This window comes from Antedon bifida, chromosome 10 (assembly GCF_963402885.1).
Source record: "Antedon bifida chromosome 10, ecAntBifi1.1, whole genome shotgun sequence".
Classification (NCBI taxonomy): domain Eukaryota; kingdom Metazoa; phylum Echinodermata; class Crinoidea; order Comatulida; family Antedonidae; genus Antedon; species Antedon bifida.
The window spans coordinates 12,740,255-12,763,846 of NC_136235.1; the positions used below are offsets into that span (position 1 = coordinate 12,740,255).

Below are 23,592 nucleotides of genomic sequence, written 5' to 3' on the forward strand. Positions count from 1 at the left end.
CTGGATGACAATATCAACGTTGTCCCACAAAGGGGACATTGTTGTTTTTCAAAAGGTCCAGCATAAAACATAACAATATACATAATTATATAATACATAGTTTCTTAAAAATTGCTAAAATTAAACAGTCTAAAAATACTAAAATGTGAGAACCATATATTAAAAATACAAAATTATGATGAAAAATCCAAGTTAAAAAGATGTTCATAAAATTATTTATTTTATTTCGTAGGGCAAAGCTACCTTTATTTGCCACGTACAAAATAAATATAAATAAGTGATGTGATCGGTTTCGCATTTTTTTCGCTTCACAAAAGGTAAATTGATGTAATAATACGCGTGCGCATTAACCAGCGCTTTCGATTCGTACGAATACAATCGCCTTTATAACATTGAAAAAAAGACGTTAAATTGCACATATTAAGCTGACATGCTTCATTGTATAATCTTTCTATTGCTTTCTTCTTTTTATTATGTATTACTGATTATTAATGTGTAAACACATGTTGTAACACTTGTCATGTAGCTATGTATGTTTTCCTTTAGCATGTGATAGAATATAAAGATAAACTACAATAAAAACCTTCCTTGTGACACCCTCTATTAAGGGGACAGTCGGGTTCCCGAGATGTGTATGTACAAAACTATACCTCTTTAGTTTGATCATACTGGCATCATTATACCACATATTATATTAAATAAACAAATTGTCAGCATAAAGAACGTAAGCTGATGTATGCATACATGATTTCAGGGTTTGTGAACGCGCGTATAGTTTGTGTGTAGAACTGTGAAGAAGCAGGTCTCGTGCCTCGTTATTTAACGGTTTTACCTGGAAAACGATAACCTTAGGAAACACGACTTGTCTTAGACTGGCGGCAGAGATACGTAGAAAGTACAATTATCTGTGACATCTAAATTTTATATGTCACTTATCGTTAACTAACATTGATTGTTTCCGTATTTTGTAAAAAAAAAAGGTGAACGTTTTTTTCATTCCTGGAACGACTTAGACCTTACAACTCTCCAAGCTTATATTATAACGTCAAGAACACAAACTTTAACACACATATCTAACGTACGCTCATAGTACGGTGGGCTTATTTTAGTTTAAGCAATGTTGTTTATCGATATTGACTGATTGGGTTTGGTAGGCATGTCTTGCACTGCAGTGGTTTTGAGAAAAAAAAATTCGAACGTAATAATTTTACTTTATTATTATAGAACGTCGAAAATCTTAATTAATTGTAAGGGCCACTCCAGGTTTAAAACTTATTTTGGTTGATATAAAATAGGCATAATAATTAATAATAAATAATTGTTATCACCAATATAGCTATTAATTATATATCTATATTTTTTTTATATTAACTAATAATTATTTTTTCCTGGAGTGGCCCTTTAACTCGTTGTTTGCCGGAGTGGCCCTTTAACTATTTTTTTCCGGAGTGGCCTTTTAACTCGTTTTTTGCCGGAGTGGCCGTTTAACTCGTTTTTTCCGGAGTGGCCCTTTAACTCGTTTTTTCCGGAGTGGCCCTTTAACTCTTTTTTCCCCGGAGTGGCCCTTTAACTCGTTTTTCCCGGAATGGCCCTTTAACTCTTTTTTCCCGGATTGGCCCTTTAACTTGCTTTTCTCGGAGTGGCCCTTTAACTTGTTTCCCCCCGGAGTGGCCCTTTAACTCGCTTTTCCCGGAGTGGCCCTTTAACTCGTTTTTTTGCCGGAGTGGCCCTTTAACTCGTTTTTTTTGCCGGAGTGGCCCTTTAACTCGTTTTTTTTTCAGAGTGGCCCTTTAACTCGTTTTTTGCCTGAGTGGCCCTTTAACTCATTTTCCCCGGAATGGCCCTTTAACTCGTTTTTCCCGGAGTGGCCCTTTGACTCGTTTTTCCCGGAGTGGCCATTTAACTCGCTTTTCCCAGAGTGTCCCTTTAACTCGTTTTTTCTGACCTTATAATAGTGAATACGTTGCATCCTCTCAGTATTATTTGTCGCCACATTTATTGACTTTTATATAACGATAAATGATCGCCACCAACGCATTTTTATTTATTTTTTTATTTATAAATTGTTAGATAGTTCCTTTTAAAGACTCTTTAATTTTATATCTATCATTTGTGTTGATATGATCTCGTAGAAGGACACCTGTTTGATGAACGAGCTTCCGCTGCTAAATACATATATTATTATTGTTGTTGTAATGGGTATCAAACGTGAAAACATCACTTTGCTATCGTGTTTATATAAGGAGAAGAAACCCTTTTTAAAATATAAATATGCCTACATGAGGATCAAATCTCATCATTATACACGGTTTAAACGTTGTGCCCAAATTGAAATTTGTTTTTTTTTCTGTTCAATTCTTTCTATTCTAAATTTGATAAAATGGTTCGAAAAGTAATTTATACTGAATTATATAATAAAACGAGACCATAACAATAGTATATATTATTGTCATTATAGATTGCTTTAGCCTCTATTTCGTATCACACGTCATTGTATTTCGGTACATTCAACGATAAATTTCTATTAAATGGTTCTATTCAATGGCCATTTTTTGTAAAAAAATGTGAGATGTTTATGCCACGCGATAGGCCGGCAAAATGCGACACTGAAACGTAATCTGTAAAATGCGCCGTCTAAAATTGCTTTGCTCCGCGGTCAACATTTTGAGCACAGTCTTTTTTCCTCGGCCTGAGCCTTTGTTAACAGCTACGCATTTGTGTTAATTAATTAACTTAAGACAGTAGGTATGTTGTAAAAACGTAATCGATTATTTAGATTCATTGAAAAGAGAAAATAATCCTGATTTAAGTTGTTTTTTCTCCTCATTCAACTGATAAACATTATTAACATCACTATTTGTAACTAATTAATCAAAACATAACAGTATCCAAGCCTATATACATGGCGCCAACTTGAAAAACACGTCTTGTTGTTTCTATATTATTTATGCCTTCACTTAAAAACAATTTATGTCTTTCGGTAGTTAACATATTCTTCAATTGACGAAATAAATTTGATTTTCTTGATATAAAAATGATTTTACAGTTTTACTTGGTGAGGAGTCATAGTGTCGCGTATAATCTTAATATCAAATTTCATTGAAATATTCTTCTATTGAAGCAACATTTTACAGTATACTAAAACGATGCTAAAAAGGGTTTGATCCGGTCGAGGGGATGTTTGTCACAGTCTGGCGTTATATAGCCGCTGTTCTCCCACCGGATACGGAGGTAATGGTCTATTTAAACGTCGTGCACTCATAAAAAGATTTAAGAAGTAGGAGTTTTTACAATAACTGTGGTTATTGGAACCTATTTTATTGTCATTTCTTAAAAATACACAGCTATCACCTATATGCAATGATTATGATTTACAAATGGAATCTGGATTAGGCTTAGCTGACGTAAACACTCTCATCATCCTCCGATCAGTTGTATTTTTGTTGTATTGTTGTTTGTCCTTGACTATACGATTTTTAATACATAGTTGCAATCACTAAAGTGGATAAAACGTACTTTGGCTGATGTGTGGTTCTAAGAATATTATACATCGCTCGCTCAGTGTCTTGAATTCGCTGTTCTGACGACCAACTCGTAATTTATGTAAACAAATTAATGTTAGACCTATATTAATGAACCAAACTAATACTACGGTAATCAGTAGAAGAGATAGCTTCCCATACAATAGACAAAACGCATAGCAACATGTTTTGTTCACTTATCAAGCTTTAAGCCAAACATTTGTTTGTTCAGTTCTGTCACTCCTAACATTTTCCAATTTTTTACTGAAATGTCCGTATCTTAATATTTATACTATTGTCCTAATTCTTCAAATTACAGACTTTTTATTTTATAAATTTTGAATCTGCTTAAATGGTAACATTAATATTCACCGTGTGCAGGCCTATTACATTTTTTTATATAAACAAGAAACATATGCACCATAAATGTTAGTACTTTGGCCATTGCTTTTTAGTCCTCCAATTTCTGGGGTAAGTTATTAAAAGCATGTTCTCATTAGTAAGGTCCTCTTATCGACGATTGCGGTGAATTTCAAAAGAACGAAATAGTATGTTCACAACGGAACGCATTTTAATTTCAATATGTATATGTGTAGATGACAAACCAAGGTTAAAGTGGAATCTCGATGATATTAGTGGTGTCAATACATTACATATGGGGGTAATTTACTTTGATCTAAGAAACGGGTGTGAACATACATCAGTGTATATTGCATATGTGACATAATATATAGAATATTTCTATATTTGAAAATATATAAACACCACAGGCACAGAACAAATTCTAAACCGCCCGGTGATATACTGAAAATGTATTAATTAATTTGAAACGATAAGATAAGGAAATCTGAGAGAATGAGAAAAGGCCCCAACCGAGATTTGAACCCGGAACCTCTTGCTTGATATGCAGATGAAATATAGAAATATTCTATCTATTGTATCTATTTGAAAATATAAAAACAAAAATACATTTAACGTTTCACTAATGTAGCTTATTCTTTTTTTTAGCTAAAAAAGCATTGTTTGATAAATACACTAATTTTCTTTGTAAGAAATCATTTGTTGCTAAGTTGAGTTTTTCGTACAAAATTAAAAAAAATCCTTCATTCTGAAGCTATTGTTCTTATTTTATTTTCATAATTTGAATATTGAATAATATTTTAAACTATAAACATAAACATTGTGTTTTATGTTGGTTTATTATTTTGAAATTAATCTTGATAAACCACGAAAATGTAGTTCTACAAAGACTGTTCTATCTACTGTATTTGGAGTGGAAAAGTGTATCCATGTCAAGAGCTTATTATGTTTTTATACTAGAAAAACAGAGACAGCCGAATGTATACTAATATGCTTAAAACAATGTGTTTAGTGACTTTGCCTATTCGTAAAATTGCTGTTCATTCTTGATGAAAACACGAGAAAATAATCATCAAAGGACAAGTTTAGATGACGCCACGTAATCTTTCATATTCAGTAAGAATGATTGTTGGCACATCGATGGGGCTGTGTAATAGTAATGCATTACCAACGAACCTCCTTTCTGTAACTACCTTATATGGCTTGCTTTTTGGAAACATGGCAAAACGTCATTGAACAGAAAATTGATAATAATTTATATTAAAAAGTCTTTCAAACAAGAGAGATCATGTTTTTGGCAAGATAGAGACAGATAGTAATGCATAGATTACCAAACTAATTTAAATCATCACGCTGTTTTCCGTATATACTCGATGTGAAACGAACGTTTAAAAAAAGAAAAAAAAAGGTTTATGTGACGTCACATAATATTTAAAGCAGCGAAACTAAAATTTTGACGAATAGAGTTAAAGAACGATGATTAATACGGTAAAAAATACAGTTAAAGGATTGCCAACGTGTTTTTTATCTTCTTATGTGTAAACTCGTTATGAAACACGGTAAAACATCATTTGAACTTGAATGAAAAGTTTATATGACGTCACATTATATTTCAGGCAACGAGACGAAGATCTTGACGAATAGAGGTAATGAATTGCTAGTGCCTGTTTTAGATTATCACATATCCGTACTTATGTAAACTCGTTATGGAACATGGCAAAACAAATTGTTTGAACTTGAAAGTTTATATGACGTCACATATATTTCAAACAACGAGACGAAGATCTTGACCAATAGAATTAATGAATTTCCAACGTTATGGCGCGCTGAAGGCTACCATTTATTCGAAAATAAACTGAGTATCTATCAAAACCTATCTCTATTAAAATACATATCTTTTAGGTTCTATCTCTATTAAAACCAATCTTAGTTTTAAATTCTCTTTAGCAGAGATATTTCTATTGAAAACTAAAATTAATTTACTGTATAAATTAAAAAGATCCGTATTCCGAATAAGTGACATACAACTTGTAAAGTTGTAATATTATTCTTATGTAAACTCGTCGGCGTGCATGTTTTCACTTTTAAACTTGACGAGAACAAAGTAAAACATCGTTTACAGTTTGAAAAAAAAAAACTTTTGACGTCAGAGAATCGTTCAACCATAGAGGTAGTATATCGGACGGAAATGAACATACAAAAATAACGAGTTTGTTTACAAAACGTATCTTAATCATGTTGTCATTAATTGGAACAGAATACCGACACAGCTTCTACGCCGTCAATTTGTTCTCGCCAAGGTGTTAAGATTTTTCGAATAGTTTCACTTTTTTATATGCACGGATAAATTTTTGTTATGTAACACTTTTCCTAACAGTGTGCATATTAATGTTTATGATCATGTTGGTAATCCTTCTATCAATCTTACTTGTCTGCTCAATGTACATTCTTCGATCCCAGGATGTTTTTGTAACCAAGTTTTGAGTAAACAGAAATTATTTTATTGGCCTGTTTATTTGGATGTTTGATCATTGTTCGTGTTAAATTGCTTCCGAAAAATGCATATTTTATCCCGAATCTTACTTATAACGTACAAAAAACACACATTTACACATTTTGTGATATTTCAATTCATAGCCTAAATCGTATTACAAAAAAATAAAAAAATATTCTGTGTCGGCTTATCTCAAAATGTTGAAACAATCTGACCGTTTTGAATAGAATAATTGAATAGAATTTACCGTTGAATGGAACGAAATTACCAACGCCATGTGATACAAAATCAACCAATTACATTGATATAGATATATTTTTCGTCTTATAAAGATAATTTAGATTTAGATTTATTGACCAATCATATTTAAAAAGCTTAACCTATTTATTGGATTTCAATGAATTATTTTTATTTCTACTGATGTGTTTAATCGATTTAACATTGTGGAACTTGAATAATTCGGTCTATGATCAATGTTAATCTCATCTAGTTTAAAAATACTGAGTCGTATTCATGTTGATTGATAACTTTTTATTAAATTATTTTTGCCTCTGTAAACGTCTTTAAGGCCAATTTACACAGACGAGCGGTAACGTAAGCGGAAAACAAAAATATAGAATTTATGTTATTTCATGAGTGCCATTACACACAGAACGCGGTCGGGCGGTTGGTTGAGCGAAACAAACCCGCCCAGGAACAAGCAACGCGGTGTAGATTGGCATTTACGCTAACACGCGCTTGGGCTAAAGATTAACATTTTATTGGAGGCCTAATAAAAGTTGAGTAATATATAGTATGTTGCCATATGGTTAATGTTTAATAAAATAAGAATTGTTTTGCTGTTATTGGAATGGCAAAACAATTTGCGTGGTCATTATAATCATTTAAGTATCTACATATTAAAAGTAATCCGTCTTAAATGAATGTTGTCTTAAGTTGAGTCAATTTTCAATTATTACTCGCTTTCTTCAACCACAGAAAATTTTAAAATAAAGTAAGAGATCAAAATATTTTTATCTGCAAGCCCGTACTCAGAACATTTAAACATTTTTTTTAAAATGGAGGCCCCTCTGCGTAGCTGTTTGTGTGATTTAGTAAGCTGAGCGAAAATGTTTTGACTGTTGTGGAAGGGAAGGATACTCTTAAGCTCTATCTACACTATCAAACTTTATGTGACAATAAAGAAGTGATATTCCCATATATGGACATGATGATGTCATATCACTTCCATATTTGGGTATATCACTACCATATTAGTTTGATAGTGTAGACAGAGCTTAACAAACAAAGCTCAGCTTCACATTGGTCAGGGGAAATCCAGCGTCATCTGACGTACAGTACTCCAGTGACGGGTCTCAATTATTTTCTACCCTGTATATGTCTGTTGTTCTTCAGTGAACAGTGAAGCATGTACAGTATCATTTTGCACCATCCACACAAGCCAGAACTGCTCCTCCAATTTATCTTTGCCGTTGGTTGATCTCCAGATCACCGGCTCAGACACAATACTTTCCCTCGCATCTTTTTTTGCCCCAAGAGAGGAAAACAGTTTTGCTCGGAAGACCTGATAACGTAGAGTTACATACAATCGACCTGAAATATCTTGTAATAATATCGAGTCAAAGTAATGGTATTGATTCGAATAGTATTTCAACTAACTTACTTGCTAGAAAATCGAACATTTGACATTTTATACGGCTGGTAATTGATATTTTGTACTACTAATGGATTGTAACCTTTGAAGATGATCTTAAAGAGAAATAGGACGATATACTGTAATTATTAACAATATGGCATTTTAGTACAGTTGTTGGGGTGGTCCATACGGCCTTACCGCGTTGAAACACCGGTTATCGTGTGATCACGTTAACAATACGTTAGACCCGGTCAGAGCATGGATGAAAGAGACCATCTGAGAATATTTGGGTGCTGTATAGACTTTTCAGAGAGCGATATGAAAGCGTAATAATTTTCGAGACCTGTCTGTGAATATTGCTTGTATCCTCAGGCAAGATACTTTACTACACTAGATACATTATTTTTTCCTCGTCCTTCGGATAGGACGTAAAGCCGTTGCTAAAGAGTGGCATTTGCTTACGTTGCGTAGATTGCGTTACGTTGCGTCGCTAGTGGGAACCACGCTTAATGTACACGACAGAACTCAGACCCGGTACTATTCGTAAAAGAGTAGTGGATCGTCTCGTGAAGGATCATATATCATGGTCCTGTACTGGGCCCCCTGGGAGGACAGTCTCGTACTGATGAGGTCATCACAAATAATATATTTAATAATAATAATAATAATGGAAATTTGTAAAGCGCAAGCATCCGTCTAAAAAAAGACGCTCACTGCGCTACTGACTACAAAGAACATGAAAAAAGTTACAAATCTTAAAGACTACAAACATTACAAATACGCTACAAGTTTTCAGGATAAGACTAAGACTAAGTTTGTGACATAATAATTAAAATGAGTGTACATGGGGTTTAACCTGTATATTCTTTAGGCCTATCGTAATGTAACGGAACTGTTTTGAGAGCTCGTAGCTCCATCTAAAGTCTGTCCAGCTAATTGATATTGATATTTTGACATGATACACAAACACAGCTAAAGACAATCTCGGGGTAATTACGGTAGAAAAGAAGGCAACAAGAGGAAGAAAAATGACTTGATGAAAAGAAAAAAATAATAAGATTCAAAGATTATTAAAAGAATCCAATTAATCCACGTCTAGCCAGAAGAGAAGAAAACAGTTTATAACTATTACATGATGACATTAATAAACTAAAAGAGAAATTCAAACAAAACACACGAGAGTAAAGTATTTAAGTAATCTAGGTTGTAGTCAGCAGACAAGAAACTTAGGTGGTGTTTATTGTCTTTAGACATAATACCGTACTATAGAATCGGGTGATATTATGATAACACAACTCTCTTTCTGAAACCCAACATTGATAGAATAAGTTACGAACCGGACCGCGGACCAGACTGGTTGTAGAATTTCACACATTAATAATAGAATGTGCTAATAAGCATTAATCGAAATGTCTACTAATCAAATTAAACAATATAATATATCGTATACTCCAGGCAATTGAAATATACGTTGGCTGTCATGATAGGATTAAGTAATATGAAAATAATTATTACTGTGATCACATGGTCAGTTTGATTTGATTTGAATTTATTTGGAAAATCATCATAAAAAAAACATACAAAGTGATAACATAAATTACGGACATTACAAATAATACATTTATAAGAGATTTTCCAGGATAGCCCAAAAAGCTTATCAGCTTATTTCCATTGGGATCGTTAAACAGTTTAATTCTAAAGTAATCATCAGACTGAAAGACTAATAAGAATGTTGACATAACACATTTTAAACACTAACTTTTAAAGTTTAAAAATATTATAAAATTTATTTCATTGATAACCTACTTATTCAAAGTCTACGTGTTAATGATTGTCATATTCTAAGAAATGGCACCGTTTTTACACTTCTTACCGCTTCGTGGGCACTAAGGCATTCGACCGAGTTCTTAATAGTCAGATAAGTAGGTCGAACTGTCACCTTTGTATTAAGTATTTATCATTTCAGGCCCCATAAAGTTAGAATATATTACTATTAGTAAACTATATGATATTAAGCGTAATGATCGTATTGCCTACGTTCCAATAACAACGAGAAAACAAATTTAATGAGGTATATGATTCTGTAGACAAGCATAGCCAATTTGACCAACATGCCATCCTAGCAATTACAAACGTACAGACAATTTAAGGTTTTTGTTTGAATACACTAAGATGAGATTGTGTCTACTGGCATGGAAATAAATTACATAAATAATTCCACTCGTATAATTAGTGTTTAATCATGGCTTTTAATCCAAAAGGTCCGTTTATACTATACGAACGATAAACAACGACAATAAATAGATAAATATACATTTTTCCTACTGTAAACAAAAGATACTATTTATTCTAAATGTTATGGATAATATTATCCATAATATTTAAATGTCTCTCCCATAAAAACAATATTTTCACAAGTCTAATCAAATGGCATTATGATCATCAAGAACATTTAAATCTTTCCTAATTTCTTTTTGTTTTCGGAGAAAAAATATATACTTATCGTTTTATCGTCCTAGTAGGCTTATATACGGGTCTTAATGAAGTATTCTGTTGACTCCTCCCATAACAACACACCAATCATCGTAATGCTTAATTCAAACGGTTTGATCACCATTGTTTAAACAAGTAATATTTCTTACAAAAAACGCCGCGCATCTGACGACAACTACCGTCTACATGCATCGCAATATCAGAAAATGTTTTCATAGACTCTCTTTTCCCAGACGTGCTTTGGGGTGTGCGCATGCCCAGTCCGAGTTTCCAAATACCCATTTTTCAGCCTTCATAAACTATAAGCTACCGCATGGTAACTGTTTCCTAATGCTTCCGTTCTCTTGAATATAACCGCCTAAAGGAGCGACGCGAAAAAAAACTGTTTCAAAGAGTAAATATCAGGCTTACAGTTCTTCTTCGCCAAACACTCAATCCAAACCATTCAACAACGATTTATTAATCTCCAAATCCACACCGTTCATTGAAATGCAACCTACTTACTTAGGTTTACTTAGGTGATATACTGGACGCAGGACTAAAGTCCTACATATCCAGATCCAATTGGTCCAATCCTGGTATTTTGAATCCTTAACTTGTGATCGTATATTACTGGTTGATTCGGCCAGAATGTGTCCAGACTATTTTTAAAACTGTTTAGCGAGGTTGCTGTCACAACATGTTCAGGTAGTGCATTCCAATTATCGGTTATACGGTTACTAAAGGAAAATTTCCTTTTATCCAAATGGGAAACTCTCTTAGCTAGCTTAAGAGAGTGCCCCCGTGTTCTATTAGATACATTTAGTTTTAGGAAATCAGATACTGTTTTATCATAATAGCCATTATCATAATAGCCATTATTCATCGTACTGAGCTCCTCAGGTCCCGTAACGAGTTGACATTTTGTAGGGGAAAATAGTCTTCATTGGGCTTTAAAACTCCCCTAGAATTAGGCCTTGAGCCCTCAACATCATTACTCTTCAAACTGTCTCTTTTAGATTTTAACGTGAGCAGCCCACGTTTTTTTAACGTAAAGCTGATATGAATAGCACCCAACTTCAATGATGGATGTATTATTTTCAAGTCGTAAACATACTGTTATACGTCTCCAAGGCATAAGACGTGCGTACAATAACGACTAACGGAGCATTTTGTAATTTGTACACAATTTAATAGACTTTAATCTGATTGATGTTAGTTTTGTATCTAAATTGTTTCCTGTTTGTTAAAGCTACCACCAGCCCTATAAATGATTATTTTCCTCTGTGGGAATCATAATTTAATTGAAAATTAAATATTATTTAGTATTTGTTTTTATTTAAAAAAAGTCTTAAACTATAAATGCGAAATCAACTTAAAGTCTACTTCGATGTGAGTACAATAGGTTCACCGCGGCCGTGCTAATAAACCGTATTGATGATTGTATCATTATTTAATACTGAATTATCATTTGACAGATTTTTATTTTTTTTTAAACCAATGTAATGCACAGAACGTCACCATTTGACAGGGAATATCATAATTATAATATAGTACTTAAGACTGACGAAATTTTGATATACTATTGCGAAAAATATGAGAAAAAATGACGTTTTGTGGCCTGGCGGCTCTGTATCATCCCCAGGTGACAATCCTGGACAATCACACTGGTTCTGTATTAATGATAGAGCATTGTAATTGAAATTTAAAAACCATTTTTTAAGAACATGTCAATTACGGTACTGATCAAATATTCAATGCAATAGCTGGATGGGATCCCAGATTAGTATTTGTACATGCACTCTACACACCATGGAGATACCTCTTTGATGGCGCTAGTGACACTCCGTTATGCGTGATTGATTATTAGGATAACGTAATGAATAAACGGCATAAATAAGGAGAAAGGGAAAGTTGTAATGGTGTTTAAACAGTGGCGTTCAATGTATATAACAAAAGGGCCCCGTCTTCGTTCCGTGAAAAGGAAACACTGTGAATGTGATTAACAATGTTTATTGTGTCAAACGATAATTATATTCGGAAAGGAATGCAGCGCCGTTTAAATGTATTTGATTTTCCATTAGTTAACAACGGGGCACAATCTTCCTTTTCGTATGAATGCAACTTAACAATGTTTTGAGTCAAACGCGATCGAGAATTACATAAGGAACCTGGTGGATGTTTATTTTTGAAAGCAACTAATCTGACTTTAATGTAGTGATTGACTAGTCACGATCGACCAACATTCTGTATTGGTTATAAAATATGTTAACATTGGATTTAACAAACATGCATGAATTAATCTAAAGTGTTATTCACCTGGACAAAACTAGGTGATACATTGAAGTTTCAGATAAAATCGAACTGTCGCTTTTCATTGGTGAACTCGCTTGCGTTGTGTCTCTGGGAACCAACCAAGCATTAAACGGGTGGTTCCCACTAGCGACGCAACGTTTAAACGGAACCTACGCAACGTAAGAAAATGACCTTTCAATAATTGTGCTTGCTCCCGCCCTCGTGTCGTCGTCGGCAGCTGTGTTGCGTCGTTTGTGGGAACCACGCTTTAAGCTTGGTTTCCACTAGGACGCAACGCAAGAACGTAGACGCAACGCAAGCAAGTTGACCAATGACAAGCGATAGTTCGATTAATTTATCGCTTGTGATTGGTCAAATCTCTTACGTTGCGTTAGGTTGTGTTGCGTCTCTAGTGGGAACCACGCAGTAGTGTGAACGTAGCTTTACGAGTGTGTTAAATGTGGTTTTTTTTTAAACGTTGTTAAAGATCGAACCGTAATTGTAGTGGCTGACCACTGATTGTTTTGGGCGGTTTTCATTCATTAACTGTGTCTCACTGACTATAGAAAAAAAAGAATAATTGAAAGTTAAGATCATCTCTAAATTGATTCCGCACGCCGCAAGGCGGTTAACTTTTTGTTTACGTTGAATCTCTAAAGACGAATGCGTTGTTAATCGGTGCTGTTGGTTGGTTATTAAAGATTAAGTCGTTTGTCTTGACCCACATGTCCCACTAAAATAGTGTAATTGTAGCCTATTCTCGTACAATGTCGTGGTTAACAACACGAACTGCTCTTCCATTTCATGCGACCGTATACGGGCCTAGGGCAGAAAAGGTGATGACATAACAAATACTTTTAGGAGGTATAATCAGTGATTCATGTGGGAGAGAGGGTGTAGTTTGCAGACAGATACTTCAGGTGCTGTTATCTGTCTCTAGATAATATGATATCGCACGAGCATTTGGTGCAAAAAGCATGCTTATGTGAGAAGAATTTTCACACTTTTTATTTACAATTTCTGAATTATCATAAACATGTTTTAATATATCATTTTGAATTTTTATTTATATTTTGTTATTCAAACTATCGCGACAAACAACATTCGTCTGTTTGTTAGTCGGCTGTATGCATTTTAAGTAGAAGGCTTATACAGTAGAAAGATCAGCATATATTTTCTTTCAATTCTGTCTGTCAAATTAAATGTTAACTCTGTTACTTCAAATGACGTATAAGATCCGATACATGATACGATTATTGGACATTTACATTCACATTACATGTTTGCGTAAACAAACTTTCAAATTGCTTAGTGTCATGACTTTACTGAATTTCGTTTTTGAAGGTTTGTACACACGTCTGAAACGGGTTTCTGTTTCGTCTTTCGTTTTTCTTTTGGGTCACCTTAAATGCCAATTTACACACGAGACGGTAAGCGGAAAACCGCGTAGCTTGTCCCACGTAGAGTCTGTATTTATCCTAAAGCTTGGTTCCCACTAGTGATGCAACGTAACGCAACCTACGGAACGTAAGAACATGCCCTTCAAATAAGTGTGTTTGCCCCCGCCTGCGTGAAATCAAACCTGCGATTTTTACAGCAATGTTGCGTCGTCGGTTCCCACTTGCGATTACGCAATACATCACTTTGCGTCGATACGTCGCTACGTTACCTTGCGTTGCGTTCTAGTGGGAACCACGCTTAAGCGGAAACCGGCCGTGCGCTCCGCGTTTGTTAATGTTAGCGCTCGTCTGTGTAAATTGGCCTTAAAGCACCTTTGCCGACAACCAACCTCCGTTCGCACAATCCTGGTTCCTATTAGGACGTAAACGCAACAACATATAAGCGCAACGCAAGTCATTTTACAAATCAGTACGCGTACGACGTGATGTATCATCATCATGTACAGGACGGGTCAGGTCCGGCGAATCGAACGTGAATATTTCGTTTTCACGTGCTGGAACATGTGCGAAATACACTTAAGCCTCGCGTGGGTTTACGCGAAACAAGCTCTCTACAACTGGCGTAGTCGAGATATCGCTAAATTTTAAAAAGCGTTGTCACGAAAGGAAAGGTGGTATCGCGCCTTATATAATTCATACAACTTGCCACTGAGCATAATATGCGCATATTTCTGCCAGAGTTGGGCCCTTCTTATTTATAGTATTATTTATTTATTTATTTATTGACGGCGTCGTCAACTATCTATATGATCAATATAATCTCATTCTTCCCTGGTAGGGTGTACCTTTTCCCGCCAAAGATAATATGCCTACTTTATATACAGGTAATAAATTCGACCATATTCGTCTTCATTTATCTAACTAATCTGTCATCCGTAAAATTTAGAATTGAAATTTAAATTGTGTTTATAAACACAGATGGGGATTTAACCAAACCCGTCAGTTTATGCGCATTCATTTATATTTACCACGACGAATTATAGTGTTGCTTGACTTTTCTTTATACACAGCATTACAGTAAAGATACACTTATTACATAACCATACAATATTATATAAACTGACAGTCGTTAGGCCTACCTTACTTAGCTTTTTCTTGCTTTGGTTTACATCTGATTGATACTAAATGACGTGCGAATATATTATCACCGTTCTTTTTACCCAGAATATTGCATCGTACAAAATGTAAGAAATCATATAACAGGTTGAATTGAAATAATTAACCATTCCAATAAAGGCACCGCCCCTATCACCGATACTACTAGTGTGTTGGAGGAAGGAGGGAGGATTTAGTTTCTTCATGTCTCAAATTGTAATGCTTAAAACATAAACATACGTATTTTAAATAACTTACATTAAATAGCTTACCTGCACCTTAATCACACGGATGAATCTTCGTCGATTTTAGTTTGAAAATACTAAGCAAGCATTAGTGATGTTTCCACTCAGATTGCGGCTTTGTCGGCATAATATGGGCAGGCATCCGGATAATGTTGACACGACTTACACCTCATTACACGCATCCATTGGCCACAATTATCTAAAGAAATTAAGATTCGGAATTAGAAGTGTACATAAACAAACCCCGTGTGTGAACACGGTCAAGACCCTAACACATTGGCGAGGGGGTGTACACTGTTTTAACGATAGGTATATTAGGCTCTGTCTACACTATCAAACTAGTTTGACAAAAAAGTGATGTGCCCAAATATGGTAGTGATGATGTTACATAAAGTTTTATAGTGTATACAGAGCTTTAAACTTGGTTCCTTGTTGCGTCCACCTAATAAGAAACAATATTTAAGACAGCGACTTATAACACATTGTATACGCGGAAATGGAAAATGGCAGATGTGTAAATTGACTTTTTGACAACTTTAGTAAGTAAGGTATAGTCAGGCAGCATTTGTATTTTACTTCATATATTTAGCCAAGTTTGATTTTTCACTTTTAAGTGATCAAGGACATCACAACGAACAACTTCCAACTTGTTGTCCAAATTCTAAACGAGTTTTTCATTCGCTGGGGGCGCTTTTTCAAAATGGCGGCTTATGCTATCAAGTACTTATATCTCGGCAACCACTAATCGTAGAGACTTGGTTTTAATCTTAAAATGTTCGTAAGATACATATTTCTATTTACTCTAATGAAACATTTTGACCAGAAATGACTGAAAATGCCATTTCTGACCATTTGACCTTTGACCTTCTATCATCATATCTCGGTAACTAATGGTCACACAGACTTGAAATTTGTTTCAAATTGTTCGCAGTATGCCTTTTTATATTTACTGTAATTAAATGTTTTGTTTTAAAGCAAACAGAAATGCCATATCTGACCTCTTGCCCTAATGCATGTAATATCCACAACTGAGAGACTATAGATTTGTCTAGTATTGTTTATAACTTGTACCGGTACTTGTGGTTTTGTTGATGATATCCCTTGTTCCAAAATCAATATTTCAAATCACCAATGGAACTGTTATAATAAATAAATACATACTATAAATATTGATGATAGATAGTCAGATTACCCTCTCCAGTCAATAAAGTTCATCGATATCGTCTACTAGCTCTACATTCTCACATCCATCACCACACTCACATGCATCAGTACAGAGCAAGTTGTTTTTCTTACAACTACAGCGATTTGTTGAGCATGAACCATTGCAGGTACATCGACGAATTTCTAGAAGAGCTTCTGGTGCTGGTGGATTGTTGCAAAATACCGGCTTCAAGTGGCCATCTTCTAGTTGCCAGGAGTAGTCAGTTGCTGGTGGAATAGATGGAGTTGGCTTGCATGATGAATTCCATACAATAGACATGTAGTATGCTCTTTCCACGTGTGGTCTAAGAGTTCCCATGGTTGGAGGTAATTGTTGTCCTTCCTTGCCTTTCTGTGCAAATAACATCCATCTCAAGTCTGTGACATAATCTGCCTTGATCTTAGAAGTACTGTATAATATGCAAACATATCTTTCCATTTACCTGAAAATCCAATTTGGTATTTCAGAGGTCAGTCCATATACAGCAAATGCATCTAGTATTTCATCGTCACATTTCATAAGTGCTTTGAAATGGGCGGACACTCCTTTTCCAGCAAATGTACCTGTGTTATCTGTAAATGCGTACCATCCAATCAGTGCTGCTGATATTTGTTTTCCAAGTCGGTAATAGCATTCCCATATAGGTATTTTTTCCCCTATTTTCCTACAAAATGTGGTCATTGGAGGAAGTAGAGGATAGCTTCCTGTTAAAAGGATAAAGACAACAGTATCTACAGAAAATATGTCAACATTGGCACTTGGGTCTTTGTTCATACAATCAAAGGCATTCAATAAGACCAGTTGGTCCCCTTCTTCCAATGTGTGTTGTCCGTGTGTCATCTCTGGCATCATGATAATTTCTGAGAGATTGCAGTTTGCCATCATGGACATGTGATGTGTTACTAGGACCTTCTTCGTGTTGTTCTTGAAGTGATTAAGTATCTTCTATGACAGGTATTTTGTAAGTTCAGCTTTGGTCTCTATGTACGTGCGATAAAAATGTCTTAATGTTCTTAATCTCAGTGTTGTCATTGACATGGTAGTGAATGGTAGTTGTTTTCTGTGTTCTCTTATCTCGTGTAGATTCTTTTAAAGATCCTGATAGATATTGATCAAATAAAAGACGAACTTCATCATATGGTTTGCTCATACCAACAATCAGGTTAACAAATTCAGATGCAAAGTCAGAAGCATTGAACTTATCAGACACCTTCTTTACCATATTGACGACACACATTCCATCAATAATTAGGATTGATGCTGCTTTTGTATCATCTTTCTGTACAAGCCTGCTGAAACTATGCTGGAACTAGTTTATAACTATTTAACTAAGGCCTCTCTGTACAACATTTATATCAGCATAGGTACATTATTATACAAGTAAATGTATATGTACTAATAATAAGTATGATTTCCCAGCAAACACTATTTAAATCGGTTTAAAAAACACTTGCCATTTAAACTCATGAAATCTAATCTGCTTGAACTTTCAGCCAATCACAGGCTAGGATTATGTATGGAGATATGGCTTTTATTTATTTTAAAACTTTAATTTCCAAGCTTAAGTGAATGTTTTAAAGCATCAATAATTGAAAAATCAATAATGTGTTACAAATATAGATGTTCTGAGCAATCTGTCGAAAAATGTTATGGATATCACACAGGCTATGGTCAAAGGTCAGATATGGTTTTTCCGGCCATCTTGAAACAAACCTTTGCATTAAAGCAAATAGAAACATGTATTTTCTGAACAATTTGGGATAAATATCAACTCTTTCTGACCAATAGTTATTGAGATATGATAAGATCAGGTCAAAGGTCAAATGGTCAGAAATAGTATTTCTGGTCATTTTAGGGCTAAATGTTCCATTATAGTGAATAGAAATATGTACCTTACAAACATTTTAAGACTAAAACCAAGTCTCTACGATTAGTGGTTGCCGAGATATAAGTACTTGATAGCATAGACGGCCATTTTGAAAAAGCGCCCCCAGCGAATGAAAAACGCGTTTAGAATTTGGACAACAAGTTGGAAGTTGTTTCTTGTGATGTCCTTGATCACTTAAAAGTGAAAAATCAAACTTGGCTAAATATATGAAGTAAAGTTAATATAGTGACAAATGCTGCCTGACTAGTAAGTAAGTAAGTAAGTAAGTAAGAGAGCGGTTTGGTTGGCTGGAGGACGTTGGATAAATTTCCTTTGTAATAGCCTCACAGGATCGACCCGACAAGTAACATCAGTTTCTACGGTTTTAGTAGGCCTACAATACAATTTGTACAGGATGGCTTAGTACAGCTTTATAGCCTACGCGTGCGTTAAACGTTGATATAACACAGTTTTTTTACGCCTGCGTTCAAATTTTGATAATAATATCACGAATTTTGTACGTGCGTTTAACCGCTGATAATATTACGGCTTTTGTGCGCGTGTGTCGGTTTAATGTTGCCGACGCACAACGCGGAATCAGTCGTCAGTTTGTAAAATCATTTACGAAATATTACTAGCATTGCTTTGTTTTCAAATAATGTTTATTGACTAAATATATGTAATACCTGTATCAGCTTTAAAAGAAAACGATAAATCAACTGTAACAACCAGGCCATACAATAAAATACGACTTTAGGGTTTTCTTTTCTGAGTTAACAAAAAAAAAAAAACCTGTAGTGAATAAACGTAAACTATACTAATGCATTTTCAATCTTAGAATTGCATTATATTTTGTTCGTTAAAAAAAAACACTTTTAAAAGCAAATCGCTCTAAACAGGAAACAATTCTTTGATTTATAACGGAAGGCCAAGTACGCCAAAAAATGCCGAAAGCAATACCTCAATAAATAAAAATTACGAAAGGTTATGGTTTATGCAACTATATTTGTTTGCAGTGAAAGATATACTTAGCCTAATTTAACTATCAAAACAAATATGAGGAATAACGTTTGTCTGTAACACCTGCATTTCCACAGCCGACGCCAAAGATATTATTATTTTACTGTGAGGTTTAATAGCAGACATTGTAAATTTAGATTATTGAATTGTGGGTAAAAGGCCGTAGATGCTGCTCTAACTCATCACAAATAAGAGAACCGAGATTTATGGTATGATAATAAATCAGTATAATTCACACTTATAGTGTGTAGTGCTATGTCGTTGACATGGAACATCTGATTTGTTTCGGTATCATATCTAGCGACACTAAACAACTTGCTGTATCGTGTCTGCTGACGATAATACAGTGATATGCCCAAATATGGTAGTGACATGACATCATCATAATATGGGCATGCACGTCACATTTTTTTGTCATATATAGTTTGAGAGTGTAGACAGAGATTTATACAATTACGAAATTAACTTCTTTTTTTTAAATCAGAGTAAAATATCATTATTAAATGGAGTGATTACGTAATTTAATGAGGTATTTCGTCAAAGTCTTGATACATGTTGTAGGCCTATACATCATTCTATAAAACAACATTTAAAACAAACAAATTTGTTGCTTTAGTGCAGCCGCCAAATGAATGTCAGCGCACCATAATTCAGGTTTCTAACTATTCAGTAACATCTATCTAAATGACAGTTGCAGAATCAGGATACAGTAAGCATATTCTCTACGTCATGATATTGGGGGCTCCTAATTGTCATCTTACAAGCCTTTTGTTTTTAATATCGTACTTATTGTTCATCTTAATAACATTGGCCTTGTAGACTTTACAGATTATTCGGCAGACTATTAGGCTGTATATAAAAGATGTCGACAGTTTACGTTAATCGATTCCAAGCACTTAAACACAATGATTACACTACTTTTGAACATTCAGAATACAGACTTTAAAAATTACTTTAGAATATAGGATACTCACGTGTAATTTGAGGGTTAAAATCCTCGAGTACACATTTGCCATCATTAGCTGTTTGATGTGTCTATCACACATGTTACACTAGGTAATTGGTTTTTAGATGTCTGTTAAAGACACTCACAGTATCCGATCTAATGATGTTTATGTGAACGTTAAGTGTGATGATGGTGTGACGATAGAGATGATTCTGCAATGATGATGCTGCTGAAATGATGCCCCAGTTTATAGATTTAAAGCTCTGTCTACACTATCAAACTAGTTTGTGTGATGTGCCCAAACATGGCAGTGATATGGTCAAATATGGTAATGATATGAAATCATCATGTCCATATATGGGCACATCACATTTGTTTATCACATAAAGTTTGATAGTGTAGACAAGGCTTAACATTGGTTTATATTATTTAAAAAAAATATATTATTTCGGATCTATTTCCAGTTTATTCAATGTTTTATTCAAATGTTTGCATTGGATCATCAAACAGAAGATCTTGACAAATTCCTTTATACTTTTATTTATTCCGAAATTCCTTCATGTGTAAAATAATTAATTTCAGTTAATTATTTTATCTGTGAATGTAGTGTTACCATTTATTACTGTCGTTAGTATAATATATTCAATGCCTATCATATATTCCTGTGTGTAATCCCTAGAGATCACGCTTAGAACAAAAAAGATAGTTAAATTTAAATTATTTTAAAATGCTATAATGTATGCTGTCTCGTTTGTATATATTCAATGTTAGATCAAATTGTTTGTATAATGCGATCATTTTGTTTTTAATAATAATTTAATTCAGTATAGAAGTATTTCCGATGGTTCGTTAACCAAAGTGTCCTTGAAATGAAAAAATACAGTATTTCATTTTTTTTTTTGTCTTTTGTGAGATTCACTCACCTTTATTTTCATTTCATTACATCATAATGATAATTTTTGTTTAAAGGTCATTTATTGAGGCATTCATTTCAATATTACAACACTACGGTATTGTACAATAAATTTTATATTCATCATTAAACATAATTTAAGTGAAAAATACATCAATTAGGCCTAAAGCAATGCAACATAACATAAATTAGTTTTTTTTGTCTTTTTACTTTTTCTTATGTTTGTTTTTCTAGATTCAGGTGGCACCATTTTTTAAAACATTAATAATAAGACCAATATACTTAAAAAATCAAATATTAATTACGATATTCTTAAATTTATTATTCAATTTTTTTGGAAGAATTGGGTTTGAGAGTAAGGCTTCTTGTGATTATATAAATTAACAGGCAGGATGCAAATTAAACCGCCCTGGGTTCTTATACTGGAAATTAAATAATGCATTAACAGCGAAGATGAGGAAATGAGAAATGAACAAAAAGAGATTCTAACCCGAAATTTTCTGCTTGATTCACATATCCTATGATTATAATCGTTATTATAATATATCATTGTTTACATTTATTCCAAAATGAAAACTTCCTTTGAAACCAATACTGTATTGTTATTTTTTTAATGTTTCCCATTTATCTTATAGATGTCCTCTTAAAATTATATGAGATCGTTCAAACATTAAAGTAAAATAATAAATTTGACATTAATATACCGTACAGTCTATTAGTATAATTAAAACATTAGTATTACTATTTTTAGATTTACATTTTAATGCACTACCGCAGAAAAAAAAATCGATAGAGCGTTTTTAGTTTTTAATTAATCAATACTACTTTAATAATAACCTTTGACTTCCACATACAAATGTTATTTTCTATTTTATAATTTAGCATGCACAATGCACTCCGAACAATACATTCTTTAATAGTGTGTAGCTATCAAAATGATGAGTATGCCTACATAAACGTAACGTAAAACATATCAAAACTGCACAAACGCAAGCAATTTGATTCCGCTTTATAGGGCTATCCTAAAGGAAGGCCTTTAATGTAATCACATTTGATGGACCATCCAAACTGTCGAGCTTATACGCATGCGTATTCATGTTTCCATCTTCCTAATCTCTTTCTACGCATGCGTATAAGCTAACGCTTTAGATTCGCGCAAACAAATTCACCTATTGAAAAATTTGTTTAAAGCTTGGTGGTTCCCATTTTGGTATACGACGCAAGGACGTAAATGCACCGCAACACAATCACGATGCAATCACGCGTACTTGTAGGGCCTACTTGATTTGGTAAACTCACTCACTAGGCGCATTACTGCGTTGCGTTTAAGTTTGAATGTAATACTACACAACTTGGTATACTTTTCTTTAAAGCTTGTACAAGCACAATGTTGTCATCATCTCTTGCACTTGTCGTCTTCCTTGTGAATAAATAGCTTCTTAATTTCTAACTTATGATCTTTTTAATTTTTGGTTATTTACATTACAACTTGTTGAATTGTTTGTATAATCACGACAGAAATAAATGTTTTTTATTTTTGTTTATCTTTTTTATTTCCAAGGCACATATTTTCTACAAAGCAAAAATTACTGTACTTCGAACAAAAAAAAACCTTACTGAATTAAGATTTATTGCTTGGATTTAATTTTGACGATGTAAGAATAAAAAGGGATGAACAGAATGTTTTTGGATTATTATCGTAAGTAGTAAAACTGTCGATACATAATACATAATAAGTTCATTCCAAATAAATATAGCGTGAGTGATCGTTGAATTATTGAAATTAGGCACCGCTTTGGAATAATGTGAAGTTCACGTGCTACACAGACACCATTGTATTGCTATTTTACAGTACACCAGACGACAGAGGGCACGTTATATAATATTTCGATGCATGTTGAAGATACGAAATACTCGAGATTTTAATAAGTACTTGTGACCACACCAATATATCGATAACTATATCAGACGCTATCGTGGAAAAAAAACAAAACAAAATACACAAGGACAAAAAAGCAAGTACTTATAAGTAAAGTACTTGCTTTTATAAAAATACTTGGCAAC

At 33.9% G+C, this 23,592-nt stretch overlaps 1 protein-coding gene across 2 annotated transcripts in view; it reads right to left on the reverse strand.

Annotated features, from left to right (window-relative positions):
• Positions 1-23,592, reverse strand: part of LOC144853672 (orexin receptor type 2-like) — a 51,406-nt gene that overhangs the window by 9,859 nt on the left and 17,955 nt on the right. For both annotated transcript variants that reach the window (XM_078711438.1, XM_078711439.1), the window contains exon 2: positions 15,606-15,777. The gene's annotated coding sequence lies outside the window, so the exon portion shown is untranslated. The remainder of the gene's footprint in view (positions 1-15,605; positions 15,778-23,592) is intronic.